General features: G+C 37.4%; 1 protein-coding gene and 2 long non-coding RNA genes across 3 annotated transcripts in view; 1 reads left to right on the plus strand and 2 right to left on the minus strand.

Annotated features, from left to right (window-relative positions):
- Window positions 1-13406, plus strand: part of cdc42se1 (CDC42 small effector 1) — a 25234-nt gene continuing 11828 nt past the window's right edge. Inside the window, exon 1 of the mRNA XM_008422254.1 lies at window positions 1-108. The gene's annotated coding sequence lies outside the window, so the exon portion shown is untranslated. The remainder of the gene's footprint in view (window positions 109-13406) is intronic.
- LOC103472546 (uncharacterized) lies at window positions 5446-7111 on the minus strand. The gene is made up of 4 exons (XR_534888.2): window positions 7005-7111; window positions 6251-6302; window positions 5937-6048; window positions 5446-5492 (listed from the first exon to the last, which is right to left on the minus strand). It is a non-coding gene; the product is annotated as an uncharacterized LOC103472546 (long non-coding RNA).
- The window catches only part of LOC103472549 (uncharacterized), a 17888-nt gene continuing 15946 nt past the window's right edge, over window positions 11465-13406 (minus strand). The window contains exon 2 of the long non-coding RNA XR_001777117.1: window positions 11465-11793. This is a non-coding gene — a long non-coding RNA (uncharacterized LOC103472549). The remainder of the gene's footprint in view (window positions 11794-13406) is intronic.

Raw genomic sequence — 13406 nt, forward strand, 5'->3', positions numbered from 1 at the left:
CACCTCGCACACAGAGAGAGAGAAAGGCAGAGAGTCTGTCAGAAAGCTGCAGCTGGTTCATGATCTCACTCCTTCAGCCGCTCATTGCCTCCCTGCTGCTCCTCTCCGGTGAGTCCGCTGCCTCTTTTTTTTTTTTTTACTAAAAATAAGCAACACGAACAATTATTTCATTGTAATTCACCGGAGAAACATGTAAACTGATTAAAATGCATAAAATCTTCAGATGTTAGCTGAAGTTCTCAGGTCAACCACCTCCCTGAAGGACAGATTAATCTGTGAATTATTAATCTACTGTACACAAGAGTCACTTCACGTAATTTAAATGACCCTGCCATGTGGATTGAGACTAGATTAGAGGCTTTTAAATGTTTTCAGATGCCTCTTTGCTCCCATTCGCTTTGGGCAGGAAACATGTTAGTAATTACTGCTTTTCAGGCGCTTTTCTGGTTCAGTTTATATCACCAGCCTTAAAGGTTGTTTACCTCCTGAAATGAAGGTTCAGGTTGTGTTGAAGGTACAAGAGAGCAGAGTGAAGTTTCTAATCGGGTCAGAGAATCCAACGGGTCACAGGATACAGCATACCACCAGAACTCCTGGGAGGAAAACTCCCCTGGGCTTCATTACCCTTCGCTCTCTGGGCTGGATTTCCTGCCTGGACGAGGTGAAATTATCGCACATAATCTATTTTATTCATTTCTCCTCTGTGCACTGCAAAAACACAACATATTACYAAGTAATTTTAGTCTTGTTTCAAGTGGARATATCTTAGGTYACTTGAAAAAAGGCAAAACTACCGTAGAATAAACGTTTGAGCAAGATGTAGGAGCTTGTTCTGAGTTAATAATTCCTTAATATTGATGAAAAAGTATTAGTGGATTATTTCAAGATTAACGTGGGAAAAAAATGACCACTTTTTAGTTAATAATCAAGAAATATTTACATAAAAATCTCCTATTTCTTGCTGAAAAGTTACTTGATAGTTAGTTTTGTCTTATTTCAAATGTACTAAGACATTTCCACCAGAAAAAAGACCAAAAAAATGACTTGGTAAGATTGTATGTTTTTGCAGTGTAGAGAAATGTCTGTCTGAGTTGTGCACTGCAAAAACACAAAATCTTACCAAGTATTTTCAGTCAAGTTTAGTGCAAATATCTTGATGAACTAAAAATATGACAAAAGTAACTTTTCAAGAAGATATAGAAGCTTTTTGTTTTAAATAATTAATTAATACTGATTAAAAAATGACTGGTTCCACTGAAAGGTTTTTTTCTCTATTAAGAAGTGAATAATGTCTTATTTTTTGTTAACTAATAAAGTATTTTTCATGAATATTAATCAATTATTGACTTAAAAGAARCTCCCATTTCTTTCTTAAAAGTTACTTGTAAGTTAGTTTTGTCTTAGTCCAAATGTACTAAGATATTTCAACTAAACTAGACCAAAACTTGGTAATATTTTGTGTTTTTGCAGTGCAGTTTGAATAAAGAACCGTAATGAATCAAGAAAAGAGGAAGCTGATCGCTTAGTTCTGTAAAATCTAAATATTTAAATTAATCTGCAGCTAAAAACTCTCCTGAAAAAAAAGACTTTTCTTTTCTTGGACAAAAAACAAAAAGAGCGGAAACAATCAGAAGATTAGAGCRAGAAGGTGGAGGTTAAAGTCAGAGGTCGGAGGTCACAGACGACCCCTCTGCTCAGGATGAGCCAAAAATAACTGCTGGGCTGTGACGGATAGCTTCTAGTTTCTGGGTGCAGATCTATAGATCTGKAGCCAAATTACAGRTCTGCAGAGGGTGTAGAGGCGTGCGGCGAGCGGGAAGGAGGGAAACACTGCAGCGCTCTGTTCCCAGTGTCTGTGGGATGTATTCACAGCGGCACGGCGGTTACGTTAGCAACATGTTTAGTCATTTTTGGAAAGCCCTGACTTTCCACTGGGATTCACGTTTCTCCAGGCAAACATTTCTGGAAAATTAAAAGAAGAAAACCTCTGAGCCAGCAGATATTTCTCATCAGTTCTGCTGCAGCTTTGAGGTTTTAGTCAGTTTTTGTTTTATTGTTGTTGTTGTGCCAAATGCAAATCCAGCRTTTTAAGCTAAACGCTACATTGAGCTGTGACCCAGTTATGGGTTTGACCTCCTCACAGATAACCCAGTTAGTCCTGTTTGCAGCAGCAGGGGGGCTGGTTTCATCTGACTGGGTGTCAAAGTCATGAGAAGATATTTTTTCTTTTAAACGACTGAAGATTACCAGGAAAAGTTAAATACAAGCAGTTTGGCTTCAAGGAAACTGATTTCTGCATCGTTCTTGCTGTTTCTGGACTTGTTGCTGATTGTGTTTTTAGACTTTGTTTCAAAATTGTTCTGAATTAGTTTCATAAATTCGTTCCTGTCTTGTTAATGCTGGATTTTAGTTTCAAAATAGAAGCAGAGAACGGCCTGAAAAGCTGTTTTCAAGATAACGAGATCTAATTTTCTCCATATAAATCCATTCCTYTTTCTAAGTAAAACTATTCTTAGTTATTTTGACCTGGATAAGTTGCTGAAAATTATGCAAACAAGTGAAAATGTCACATAGACATAAAAATAGCATTTTCTTCAGGGTAAAGGTGTTCAAAGTGAAGTTTGGGGGCCAGTTGTGGTCCCTCAGCTGATTTTGTGTGGCCCCCCCTCAAGAGTAAATCATATAAATTAGGAAAAACCTGTGAAATTAAATCTACTTACAAAAATGTTAGATGCCATATAAACTGATAATCTTTTCCAAGCTTCCTGGTTTCTTTCTGTTGTCATGGTAACTAGGACCAGCTCTACTCATTAAGATCTACTCTAAAGTTGTCATTTGGTGGACCTAAATCTGCTTTTTATTGCTCTGTTAAAGCTCAGATGAATGCAGGAAGTGTTTTCAAATGAAGACTGAGCTAGATCCGGTTTCTATCGCTCAAAATAGACAAAAATATAGTTTTACTTTTCTTCAGTTGAGCCCATAAATGAAAAGCAAATTTTCTTTCTTTCATTTAACCAGCAAATCCTATTTTCAGTTTTGGTTCTATGATCCAGTTCCTACAAAAAAATTGGYTTACTTTATTTGATTAAATAAAATAGTTCCTAGATTAAAAGAAATCACAATAACATTTTGGTGATTTTACGTTTTTAAAAATTATATATGTTTTTGTTCTGAGATTATTTCTGAACTGATAATTTTGGCCAACTTTGCAAAAAGTTTGTACACCAATCGAACACTTTGAACAAAAGAGGTTCTTTACCTTTTCTGCAAAAATTGTTCTTAGATAACGAGATTTCACTCTGAACTCTGTACTCGTTCCTGAATTAGCTGTTTTGGCGTCCTGTCGCTTTAAATCCAGATTAACTGCTGCTGGCCACGCCCCCAACTCAGTGTTTACACTCGCACATGAAAACGGCTGCAAACTGATGCTCATTTATACATCTTTGAAAAGCAGAAGTAGAGCCATCTGCACAACCAACAAAAATGCAGCAAATGGTTTCTAGAAGACGACAACAAAAGTTGACTTTTCCAGMAGCCATTGTGCAGCGCATACATCAACAGAAGCTGAGCAAACATGCTGTTCTGCTTTGGTTGCTAGGTAACGGGGCTGGCCTCGGTTGGGGTTGCTAGGTAACGGCACGGCACCCATCRAATGTGAYTTAACATTCAGGTGGTTTTTGAAATGGCTCATTTTCCAGATACCAAAAAACTTTAATTTATTGCCAATAAATATCTTAGTGATTGTTTTTAAAGCACTTGGGTTGTTTCTAGAAGAAGTTGAGACCCAAACTGAAAAATAAAAATCTGCAAAATGTGAATTTTTCATAATAGATCCCCTTCAAGGCTGAAACTGATGGTGGAGGCCAAGAAATCTCCTCTGTCTAAAGTGGAAAACTTTTGCCAATCTCATAAATGTTTTTCTGCAGATGAAATGCAGTCAGGATAAACGTTGTTGTCTCCATGACACATGTGTTGCGTCAACACAGCTTCTAAAATATGGAGGCTTGAGGTCTGACGTCTTCGCTGAATTGCCTCCCAAATCGTTGGCTGGTTCCCGACTTTAAGGACCCAAAAAGTGGGTTTTGCATGAAACCCTGGAGTAATTATGTGATTACTAAGACATTCCTGGAAGGGTTCTGTCTCAGATGTTTATTTCTGGTTTTCTTTTGTTATCTGGTTCCCACAGTCGGCCCGGTTCACTGACATTAAACGTCAGCTTGGCTGGATTTCAGGTTCTGACAAATATCTCAGAACCAGCAGCGGATGTGTGTGTCATGGAGTCAAACGCTTCACTGAGATCATCCCTTCAACAACCTGCATCCAGTTAAATCACTGCAGGAGGCTTTACTGAACCTTCTCACCAACCCAGAACCAAAACCCAGAACCAAAACCGAGTGTTTTGGTTCTGGGTTCAGAGAGTCTGTTTTGGACTCTCTGAACCAAAACAAAGAGTCTCTGTTTTGGTTCAGAGTCTTTAATGCTTTTATGTGTTTTGCAGGAAATTTGATCCCTGATTTGTAAGAAACTGAGACATTCAAAAGTGGAGTTGGTTTAGACTTGGTGTTTAGATTATCGCTCTGTTGTCGTACTTGGATCAATGAAACCGATTTAAATTTGGAAATTAGGAGAAAATCTCTGCATAGATTTTCTCTGTATAGATTTAAGATTTTCTCTTAAATCTATATAAGATCTATATATAGATCTATATATCTACTGTTTTATATCTGATGGATGCACAATAAAAACTTACATCTAATTTGATCTTATGTTTAATTTCAGACTAGAGCTGAAACAATTAGTCGTATCAATCGTGATTAATCAGTTATTTAAATAATCATCAACTTATTTAGTAATTAGTTACTCCTTAACAAACCGAAAAATGGCCATTTGGTGAAAAAAACAACATATTCAGAGCAATAATTGAGCCAAAACTGCACGAAAAAGATATAAAATTAGCATTTATATAAATAAAAACCTTTTGTTTGGGAATATATTCTGCAGAAAACCCATCAAGTAGCACAGTTTTAGTTTTGTTTTAAATTCTGTAAAACACAAAAGTAAAAAAATACTTCTATAAAGCACCTTTTTCTGTCCAATTTATTGATTAATGCAAAAATGTATCAATTAATCTACAAATGCTCACTAAAGGAGCTCTGTGTTATCCTATTAYAGGCAATGTAATGTTAATTTAAAAGAGGCTGATGATGTAAATTTATACATTTTTGCTAGTTWTTTTCTGTAAAAATAAATAAAAAAAGAGTTTTCTGGTCTATAAAAACCGAACAAAGTTAGGGCTGAAACAATTAATCAGATCRATTGTGATTAATCGATTACTCAAAGAATTGTCAGCTAATATTTGGCTAATGGTTGACTGGAGTGTACAGACTGAAAACCACACTCAGAGCTAAAACTGTAAAAAATAATTTGTGTGGAAATGTATTTTACCCAGAATTCCTCCAGTGCCGTAGTTTTAGATTCACTCTGTTCAAAATCTGTAAGAAAGAAACAAAACAACAACATTTTATATTAACAACCTTTTGCTATCCAATTATTAATCGATTAATTCAAAAACGTACCAATTAAATGATCAAACGTACACTAAAGGAATGCTATGCTGTTTCGTAAGCCATAAAATGTTTTCTTAATTTTAAAAAGTAACTGAATTATTTGCTTATTTGCATCTTTTAATCCTTCTTCTAATACTGCATGAAAGAAGATTTAAGTGGTTAAATAAAAAACGTGCAAACGGTTCTTATGTCTGATGGTTGGAATAATCRRTGGAGCGTTTTGAATCGSCGTTATTGTTCAGTGTGAACCTGAAGGCTTGCGTCACTTTGAGGTGTGTTAACTTTCTGCTTCCCGGGGGAGAGAAGTGAAAGCTGCTCGTTGTGTCAGAACAGGAGGGTCGCCCGTTAACCGGCTGGAAAGTTTTCTACCTTTAAACGTCTGGATGAAAAGGCGCCATTGTGAAGCTGGACTCCAGCTGTAGCCGCTCCGCTTTCTGCCACCTTAAACGCCCTGTCTTCATATTCGGGGGTCGACGCTTTCCTGTCGTAAAGAAGCATTTTTTAAAAAGGGAAAGCTGAGAGGGACGTCCTGTTGGCTGGTGTTTACTCTGCGCTAACATGAAAAGGTTTTATTTTACAGCTCTCACTTACCTGCGCAAACAGAAAGTCCAAGAAGTTCACTGACAACCTGATAAGGAGTTCAGGACTTTGGCTCATTAAAAATCATTTTTGTAAACACTTACAACAACCAATAGTTTCATAAATGTAGCACAACACGTCGTCGTTCAGAATTAGCTGGAACAAYAAGTACATAGCGTTAAAAGGAACATTAATAAAGGCTGTCACTTTGACAAAGTCCCAAATATGTTCCAGCATCCAGCATTATCATCACACCCATTTAATTGTTTTACAGCTTGGAAAAAATGGTTTTGTTTTGCAATAAACAGAAACACCGAGCCAAATGTTTCACTGTGTGATTGTTTATATGATGCTTCCAGGAAGGAAAACTTTCTTTCCACAACGCTGTAAATTTACCAGTAATCTTTATAAGTCAAAGAGCCGTTTTTGCTCTCAGTCCAGTTAAATTAAACTCATTCAGAGCTAAAATTGGGGGGAAACAAGGTCACAATTTTGTTGTCATTTTTAAACAAACACAGTTCTATTTCTGTTTGCATATTAAATAAAAAAGTAAAGATTTGTAAGGGAAAAAGGACAAGTTTTCTTCTGTCAGATGTTGACATTTTTGGAAGATTACGTAAAAAAGATCCAATGAAAAGCAAAAATAAAGAGTGAAAATTGACAATAACTGCAGATAATGCAGAGTAGTAGGAGAAAGTAATACAGAGAGGAAAAGTACCAGGACTTCATAACCTGAAAGTGAAAGAMGCTTTAGGCTCTGTGTGGTTTTGTTTCAGTGAAAGCTTTGTGGGAGTGACGGATGAAAACAGAAGAACAAGCTAAAGGTAAACTAAGAAACATTTGAGTAGTTTAGCTAACCGCGCTGCTCCTCAGGAGGTTAAAGTGACCAGTTCCCTGAACAGGTTAGGACTGGTACAAAACATGATCATTAAATGTTTTTGTTCAAAATCTTTCTTGAATAATAAGATTTCAGTCTGGTCAACTGACTAGTTTGAGTTCCTTTCAGAATTGGCTGTTCTGGAGCCTTCTGTGGTTGCTAGGTAAMGAGCTGGGCTTGCCTGGGGTTGCTAGGTAACGGGCGCAGTGCCTCCTGGTTGCATTCTGTGGATTTTAGAAACGAGTCATTTTCCAGACACCAAAACATTAAATGCCCGGGTGGGTTTGGGTTGTGTTTGGAAGCAGCTGAAACCCAAATGGAAGTAAAAGACGCGTGAAATGTGAATTTAGCACAATGTGTCGCCTCTGTTGGATTTCTCTTCCACTGTGTTGCACATTAACAGCCTCATCTTGGCTCACAGCAATAAGGAATAACTTTTGAAGGTATTTCTTAATGATTCTCATGGCCACTTCCTGGAAAACTGCAGAAATCCTGATGAGTAATCCGTTACTTTGTGTATGAACTTTGTAGTCCGTTAGGTCCCTCTGATTTCATCAGATCAGGGCGCTGATTAATCAAAGACGAAAAGTGGTTTTGGTGACGCAGTCTGTCCTTTCCAGCTTTAAATTAACACATAAAAACAAATGATGCATTTTTTTATGGGGACTTTAGGTTTCTTGAGGTCAGTATTAATGAAAATCTGAGAATAAGACGTAATTTCTGCCTGGTAGTSTGGTCAAAAAGGAATCGTTCGCTGCTTTCAGATGACTGATCAGGGAGTAATTAACAGTTTAGCCTCATGTTTAATGTGATGATGGGGTAAAACTGAATGGTGAGGATTCAAAAAACCCTCAATGAATTAAAATACATTCCCTAAATAGTGTCTCTACTTAGAAAAAATGTTAAAAACTGATGTAAAAGTATGAAAATGACAGAGAACGAGTTGYTGCCTTTCAAGTGGTGCCAGTAAAAGAGTCTAACACAACCAGAGCTCTGAGTAAAAGTACCAGGATTTCACAGTTTTTACTCAAAAAWGTAAAACAAAAAGGCATAACATCAAAAATGATTGTACTTCTAAATAAAAAGTAATGGAAAATATGYAAATAATAACTATAGTCAAGGTGCAGAGTTGCTTTCTATGTCATTTGTTTGTTGTTATTTAGAACTTGTACTGGAGTAAAAGTCTAAATAATTATCACAAAATCTGTAATATTTTCCAAGTAAAGGTCTGAATCAGTGAAAACTCTTCAGGTTGACATGAATTAATAAAATTCTTATCATAATTAACACTTTATCTTGAGATATTGTCTATGTAAAACAAAATTTTCCCCTGGCAACCAGCTTCTCTGTACGGGATGCCAAAAATGCCAAAAAAAAGAGAGAAATGTAATAAAGAACAAAAAACAATGGGAGTTAATGAAAAGACTGGATTCTTCTGGTTAATTCTTTAAGTTTATTTAGTTTGTACATTATAAAACTAAAATAGTAAATCATCCTKAGAGGATTTTATAGTTTCTTGAAAAGCAACGATACGGAGATTTTGTGAAACCCTAAACCTGGTTTTCCTGGTTCCATCCTTTTTTTCTTCTTCTTGAATCTGAACCCATTTCTTTTTATTCAGCTTGGTTGTCTTTTTGTTTTTGCCTTATCACAGCCTGCTTATGGTCTCAGACAAACGGCAGCAGGAAGTGTGACCAGGTCTGTAAAGGAGGAAGTGGAGCAGAATAACAGCTCAGTCYCTGTTTTATTTAAATGATTCATGTTTTACACGGGGCTTTTTCATAGCTTACAAAAYGTCAACTGGCATTTATTTTKKCAGCAATTCCTCARATTTTTTTCAGTCTTGTTCATAATTTGACATTAAAGRTTTGTTAAAATCRATAATGAAACTCAAAGTTGCTTTTAAACWGGAAATGTATTTGCTTTGTTTTAGCATTAAAATTAATTTCTTGGACTTTAACTTATTCATTAGAGTTTTTCAGTGCAGAAGTGACTAATTCCCACAGAGAAGACAACCAGGTCTCAGTTTTCAGGTTTTTGTCTGGAGGCTTTTCTGACGCTAGTCATCAAGTTCGCCGGGGTCGTTGTGAAACCAGAGGTCAGACGTCTCGGCCGTCTTGTGTAAATAAGCGTTTCTCTCCCGTCTGCTTGAAGTGTGATCGTGTGACCTGCAGCCGCTCGCCTCCAACAGGCGGCCTGTTGTTGTCGTTTTGTGGCGTTTCAGCTGATTCTGCCCTCCAGCTGATTGTCGCTCAGCTGCTCTCACATCAGCAGGCCGGTGGCGACCGTGGCTTTTTGTTTTTATTGTTGTTTTGGTTGTTTGAATGTTTTTGGACTGTCCAGCAGATAAATATGTCACCAAAACTGGAATATAGACCCAATAAAGTAAATAATCATGTATTTTAAGCATGAATCTTTCTGTAYTTGTTGAATAGATATTTCAAACAACCAGTCTTTTTTRTAATTTGTTAAATTCTCCCTGATCAGTAGGAGCAGGCTTTCTGAAGGCAGCATAATGTTTTATGTTTGACTTTTTGAGAGGATACGTTTGGTTTATTTATTTATTTTTTTCCCATTTGGCTTTCTACCACTTCTAAAATCAACTTTCAAAAACCACCATGCTGTTTTTTTTGGCATTAATTTAATGTTTTTTGGTGTTTGAAAAATCAGCCATTTTAAATATCTCCTGATTAAGTCACATTCATCTGCTCTCCGGCGTTACCTAGCAACACCAGCTAAGCCCAGCCTGTTACCTAGCAACCCATCCGAAGCTCCAGCACGTTTGTTCAGCTGGTTCTACTGCTGTATGTGCCGTACAATGGCTGCTGGAAAGAAACAAGTGTTTTGTCTTTTCCTGCCTTCTTGTTGGTTGTGCAGGAGGCTGCACTTCTGCTTTTCAAAGATGTTCGGTTGTGTAATTGTGCATGTSTTTGCAGCCATTTTCAGGTGTAAACGCTGAKTTTTGGGGCGTGACCAACAGCAGCTTATTGGGAKTTWAAGTGACAAGATGATTATGATTAAATGCACTTACTTTATGCAGTTTAAGTATATAAATCATACTTCTTTGTGTCCCAARAAAGCGCATTACAAATGGGAATGTTCTTCAGCAGCACTGTTTGTGCTTGTGGGACAATAATTACTGCGACACAGTTACCTTAAAAAAGAATTTTAAAATGCTTCTTATGGTCACTTTTACTAAAACGTGGCTGAAATCATTTGGTTTAGGAGTCAAAGACCTTCAGAAAGGCTGGAGAGCTGTAGATCGGTAGCAAAGCTAAATAAATAAACGGGAATTAATCAAGTTTTCTGCGCAGACTGTGGATCCTGCCACCTGCAAACAACACAATGGGAGGCGAGGAGGCAGTTTTACCTCCTCCCAGTGATGTAATGGGACAAAATTTATTACAGCGGACGAACAAACAGACTGCAGGACAGGAAGTTTAGACTGAGTTTGCACCATTGTGCTGCTTATACTCATGAACGGCCATTCGTCTGTCCGTCTATCCACTGCAGACGGCGAAATGTAAATTCCTGAAAACTTGCATCACTTCAAATTCTGACACACAACTGAGCCTCTTTGCTTCCCTTTTCTCCAGTCCTGTCAAAGTCTTCTTTTGTTTATAATAATATTTAACATGAAGCAGAATTTTTCTGCTGTCTCACTGGAAAAATACCAAATCTTGCTTGTAGGGAAAATACTTTAATGCACTTCAAATGAGACAAAACTACCTTATTGGCAACATTTCAGTGAAATTTAGGAGTTTGTTTTTAGTGAATAATTTGTTAATATCCATGAAAAAATATTTAAACTCAAAATAAGACATTTTCCCATGTCAAAAGCAAAATAAAACTGGTTGCTAGGTGACGGCCCGGGCTTGGCTGGGGGTTGCTAGGTAACGGCTTTGTCCCCTTGGCACTGGAACTAGAACGTTTTCGTCAACATTAAGGAATTAGTTACTTAAAACAAGCTACTACATGTTGCTGAAAAGTTACTCATAAGTTAGTTTTGTCTTATTTCAAGTACACTGAGATATTTTAACTAGAAACTAGAAAAAAAGAACTTGGTTAGACTTTGTGTTTTTGCAGTGCAGGTCACATAAAAACTGCAGAAATTAAAGTTTTGTAAATTTAAATTTTATAAAACAAAATGCAGTTTTTAGTCCACCAAACCTCGTCTGTTTCCATTTACACTCTGGTTGTAATCCAGAGGTGAACACGTTTGTTACCAACCCTGAGAGCGAAAGTGTTTACAAACGGAGGTAGAACCATCACACACAGGCGTTTTCTGTCCTGATGAGTCGAAATGATGGTTTGGGTAATTTATGTAAGATTAAGCTCAGACGTGTGGAATGTTTTTCGAGTGATGGCTCGCTCAGACAACACAGGATCTGAGTGCTTGTCTGAGTCCAGATGAAACCAGCTGATGAAGGGAACCAAGTCGTCAAAATGGAAAATAATTTTAAAAAATCCCCAGGATTTGGTGGAGACCTTCAGACTTTTCAGTCTGATGAACTGTTTGATTCCCAAACAGGAAGTCCTCTCCTTGGCGAAGCCGACCCCTCGGGCTGAATTCCTCTCTGCTGATCTTTGTGGATGTCAAGCATGAAGCTACATGTTTCTGGCCTCCACATTCCTCCCTTATCATCTGCTGAAATGTGTTGGAGGGACTCCAGATAGTTTTCTACCAGGCAGAGCCGACTCAGAATAGACGCAGTTGGAGCTTTTGATCGGGACGCAGCAAACTCCTCCCGCCATCCAGCCGAGGTTCGCCTGGTTGAAATACAGAAACAAACGGGGAAAAATCAGATTTATTATCCTTAATTGAACCACGGATAAAAACATCAGGTGGAGATGATTGTGATCCAGATCTGCCACCAGCAACATGTCCAACCATCAGGAAACACTTGATCCCATAAACAAGCTCTGCCCYGAAGGCACAGGTTTCCTGCTCTGGTTGATGAATAATTTTTACATTCGATGCCTGCAGTTGAACATTTTGTGCCTGCTGAAAGCTGATCTTTGATCTTCAAATGTTTTTTTTTTTGTTTTTTTTTTTACATTTCACAGGATTTATTTATTTTCTAAGCAATAAAAGCAGCAATTTATTTTGTTTTGACATTCAGTTGCTTATCTGAACTTCTTTCTYAGATRAGCAAGAAGTTATCTGCTTATCTGCAAGCAACTTTACAATTTACTGCGCAAATTGTAAAAAATTGTTTGTAAAATTTGCAATATTTAGCCTCAAACCGGCTCAGTGCTGCCCYCTGGGTTGAACAGTGGGTACTGCAACCAAAATTTCCCATTGGTTACAGTCCAATTTTTTWGTTTATTTCATTTACAGAGTAACTAAACCCCTAGTCAACCTTTTTTGTTGCAAAAAAGCTGTATAAATTGATTGTTAATGGTACTATCTTCATTTTAATGTGGAAATTGAGACATTTTTTGTAAATTTGTTTATTTTTTGCAATATTTAGACTCAAACCGGCTCAGTGCTGCCCTCTTTGGGTTGAACAGCGGGTACTGCAAACAGTAGAATATTTTTGCTTATTTTGTTTAAAGAATAACTAAACCCCAGTATAATTTTTTGTTGCAGATAAGCTGCATAAACTGGTCCTTAGAGGTGCTGTCTTTCACAGCTATTATTACTTTTATTAAATKTAAAAAGATWAAAATTAAATGGATAAGTMTGTAGAAATGAGTGGATTATATTTATATTTAATGGCTGCCAAAGCAGCTCCARTCTATTTTTCTTTTGTTGTGCTTCTAAGTTAAAAATAGCCGCAAATGTTATTAATGCTCACAACACTTGKTAGTTAAAGAACGACTTATTTCAAAATCTGTTCAAAGAGCAAAGAAAAGAGTTAAATATTTTAATGTGAATAAATGTGATGTGTTATTTTCAGGCTGCTGGTTCCTGAGTGTTAGTGAGCCGGAGTAGTTTTCGTGATCTGACCCACCGGCGCCGCTCCTCCAGGCCTGCAGCTCCTGGTGTGCGTGTCTGCTTGTGTTACTTCCTGCTGCTCCGTRTTTGGACCACACCTAATGTTTAGTCACGCTTAATGTTGCTGYCGTGTTGACGTCTCCCAGGGTTTGGTTCCCATGCAGCCCAATGACAGACTGCCTCARCGTCTGCAGACGACTTGCTCATGTTTGAGCATTTCTCCTGGAAATGTGGTGATTTTTGGACCATAAGTGCTATTTAAGCATCTAAAAAATGTAATCACATACGCCGTTAGCGTTTCGCTGACCGAGCCTTATTTGGTAGCTTCATGAATCTCTGCTCTGCATTGAGGCTTTGATTTGGGGCGGTTTTTAAAGAAAAGAACTGAAGGTTAGATGAAGGTCTAGTTGTTTTAAATCAAGCCGTTAGTGCGAGCAGATAA

Source organism: Poecilia reticulata, linkage group LG11, assembly GCF_000633615.1.
Source record: "Poecilia reticulata strain Guanapo linkage group LG11, Guppy_female_1.0+MT, whole genome shotgun sequence".
Taxonomy (NCBI): Eukaryota; Metazoa; Chordata; class Actinopteri; order Cyprinodontiformes; family Poeciliidae; genus Poecilia; species Poecilia reticulata.